At 33.1% G+C, this 3,902-nt stretch overlaps 1 protein-coding gene across 3 annotated transcripts in view; it reads left to right on the forward strand.

The window, feature by feature from the left end:
- The window catches only part of LOC107656329 (cyclin-dependent kinase 17-like), a 73,683-nt gene that overhangs the window by 45,208 nt on the left and 24,573 nt on the right, over positions 1-3,902 (forward strand). The window lies entirely within an intron of this gene.

Here is a 3,902-nt window from a genome sequence, read left to right on the forward strand (position 1 = left end):
GTACCCACTGTATATATATATATATATATATATGTGTGTATATATATATATATATATATATATATACATATATTTTTTATGTTAAAGGAATACAAGTTAAGCTCAATCAACGGATTGCTGATTGCACAATGATTATCAACACAAAATAATTCTGGGGAAGACAATTGACAATGGAAGTGAATTAGGACCATTTGTGGAGGATAACTATTTATTTGTTCTGTAAAGCTGTTAAAATCAATGTTTACACTCTTTTTACGGTCATTTTAGGGTTTTGAACATTATGTTGTCATGGCAGTGAAGTTGTTTGAAATCTTTAATTGTTAATACATTGATTTTCTTGTCAAAAAAAAAATATATATTTCAGCTAGTTTCCAAGGAAACATTTCTCATTTTTATTTAGTTTAACTTGATGTACTAAAATGACAAACTAAAACTGGAATAAAACAATTGTTAAAAACAGCAAAAACTTAAAATAAAAATACTAAATACTAAAGCTTTAACTAAAATTAGCATGAAAACTGAAAAAAAAATCTAATTCTAAATATTAACAAAAATTAAAATAGCATCTCGATGATACTAATGTAACACTGGTACTATTCCATTGTAAGTGTCTTACTGTAACCCAGAGTTTTGTTTTATTTAAAGAAAACGAGCAACATTCATTTATTTTAGTAACATCATGCCACAAATGCTGAGCTTAACTTGAGTTTGACCCCGAAATAATCCTTGCCTCTCTCTTTGCTCACAGTATTTACACCCAGAGTATTTTATTTTCTGTGGGTCACCTGTATTGACCACCTTTGCTCGCGTTAGTCACCTTGACACAACCATTTAAAGCTGCGTTGAAAACCTGTCATTCTGATCTGTCATAACTGAAGCCTGTGCCATTTTTGTGACCATACACAGTGCTGAGCCAGGACTGATGTGAAAGAGTCTGCTGTCATGCTTCCAGTCAGCCCGAATGCCTAAAGCGATGCAATTTCAGTTGAAAAGAAACTAAGCAAAACACTCCCTGTCCTCTTCCTCAAAGTGCTTTTTCTTCTCCTCGCTCTTGTATGTTCAGCTAGCTAGTAATTACGTAACGGCAATGACACCCCTGTGAGGAGAATGAGAGGAAGGGAGCATGTGACAGCTTGTGAGAGACAGGCTAAATTAGCTCCGTTGCCTTCGGGCCAACCTGACGGATGGACTGGAATCAAACAGACTGATTCAGACGGCCCAGACTGGATGGTCATGTTCCACATCCTTATCGGAGCGCCTATGAGGGAGGGTTTTAATGCAAATGGTAAAAATGGTAAAAATGTTCTTGAATGCTGGGTAGCTGGGTTCAGAAATGTCTTTTTAACCCTTATGCATCAAACTTAATGCTGAATTGAGTATAATCACCCTTGAAATAGGTTTTCAGCTTAGGGTGAGCTTGCAGTTTTTATCTGAGCATGAACTTTATGCAAACTCCACCCGATCTCATGAGAAAACATAATGATTTTACTAGGTGGTGATTTTGTATGAATTTGTACAATTTGATTGCACAAAACATAGTTTTTAGAAGAAAAAAAAATTAATGAATATTCTCCCCTAAATCTAACCATCAGTGGGACATAAGCAGCAAGTGACTGAGATTGTACGAATTCATGCAAATTTGCCACCAATACGCTAAAATGTAAAATGCATTTTTTTGACATCATTGGTGCATTAATTTACAACCGCGAGCATCAAAATTATTATCGCATATTATTCAAATGATCACATATCTAGTTTTGACCAAAATATAGGTGGAATTGCACACATTCTTCTCAAATCTCAAGTCTCAGAATGCATTGGGATAAATTCATTTTTCCTTCAAAGATGGTGGATTGTGTGGACTTTTAGTACTGAAAATTATCTAATTAAAAATTACCCAATATTTGTCCGTGCTCTTTGTTTTGTTTTATATAGTATTGTAGCGTATTTAGCATAGATTAAATTAGTGGTCAACCAGTATTGATTTTTTTTTTTGCTGGCCGATGCCAGTATCTTAAAGAGCAGGCCGATTTACATGTTATCACACTATTTAATTTAAATACATGCATAAAAATAGCTGAAATTAAATACAAAAATACAATTTGAACTTAAATGAAAATAAATCTATAAAATAAACAAGGATTTGTTTTTTTTTTATTAAAAAATGGCAAATATTCACATTATATATCAGTCGACCATGATCAAAATCAACTCTGAATATTAGCTGTTTTTTCTGTGTCTTTCATTTGAGGGGCCCTATTTATGCACATTAGCATGTGTTGACATTTCATTTAAGTTACTAATCAGATTCTTGCCTTAGAAGGTAGTTGTCTATGTAGACTGCGAGACAGCTTATAAGGATTGGCACAGAACCTATGTGCATGTGCTTATCTTTATATCTGGATGAACCTGGCCTTAATCTGCATGTCCTGATGCATTGCGGCTGGTATCATTTATTACTGTGTCCTCATTGGTCTGACAGCAGTAAAAACATCCTCACTAACTCATGCCCTAAAACCATCACAACACAGTCCTCAGGTCAACACTAGCATTCAGAGAATGCACTTTTTTGTACATGAATGTTGCACTCTTTCACCAGTACATTTACACTGATATGTGCACAGCGGTCTAAACATGCCCACTCAGCTATGCATACACACATTGACAGTGTGGTTGTTTTTAGGTCTGTGTGTTGAATGTGGGGAATGGCAGTGGTGTTGATCCAGCCGTTTTTTTTTAGGCAGACTAATGAATGTTTTATGAAGACCCTGCCATTACGTAAGGATCTTATGCCGCTCTCTTCTCTTTCCTTTAATCCGCACATTAGCAAGAGTTTCTCATTTCTGCCGTCTTCATCCTGGTCAAGGTGAATCCTCAGTCGTTGCAACTCTTCTGGAAAAGCATTCAGAGGAATATTTTGCACTGCGATGGCTGTTAGATTTCAGCTGATGTCTTTTTTTTAATTAATCATTATTACAAATAAATAAATAATCTTTATTTTAAAATAAATAAACCTATGTTTGAGATTTATTTTTCATAGGTCTGTTGGGACACCTGAAAGAATCATTATTTAATTTAAAGATTGAAAAGTTCTGTTTTAATTATACATTAAATGAGCCATTTGATGTATAGTCTCACGTTACCCTCAGGAAAGATGTGCATGTAATATGGAAACGAGAGCAGACAAATAGTCGTTTCTGTCTCATTAATGTTGAAGACTGTTCGGAAGAAAATTACACGCTGCTTTTAGGTTTCAGATCAAATTTTTAGGATCTAATTTTTTAATGTGCAGCCATATATGCAGTCAGCAACATGCCAAATGCAGGAGGCACAGCTTAACATGGAAGAAACCAAATCTGGATTCTCTAAATTGTTTTTTTCTTTTAATATGTGCATGTGTGCAAGATAGCACACACAAACATTTTGGGGTTTCATTTAAAAAATGGCCAAATCTGTGAAATCAAATTTCTTTATTGTCCCCATAGAAATAAATATATAATAATAATAGGTAACTGTGTGATAGCTGGGATTTTTGAAAATGTTTATTTTATGCATTTTGTAAATTAGCATTTACATAGTAACATTTTTAATAACTTGTATTTTTATATATGAGATATAAAGAAGTTAATTAGATGTATTTTGTGTGTTATATTCTAAATAAAATAAAATAAATTAATATAATATTATTAGTTTATATTATAAATTATACATTAATTATAAATGAACCAATAACATTTTTAATAACTGATTTATATATATATATATATATATATATATATATTTATTAGGGGTTAAACGACTCTTGATTTTTTTTAAAGTCAACTTTTATGTGATGAAAGTCGAGTCGAAGTCGACTAGTCGCTGATGACGTCATTAATGAACAAATAAGTCTGGAGCTGTGA

Source organism: Sinocyclocheilus anshuiensis, unplaced genomic scaffold (assembly GCF_001515605.1).
Source record: "Sinocyclocheilus anshuiensis isolate Anshui unplaced genomic scaffold, SAMN03320099.WGS_v1.1 scaffold183, whole genome shotgun sequence".
NCBI classification, from domain to species: domain Eukaryota; kingdom Metazoa; phylum Chordata; class Actinopteri; order Cypriniformes; family Cyprinidae; genus Sinocyclocheilus; species Sinocyclocheilus anshuiensis.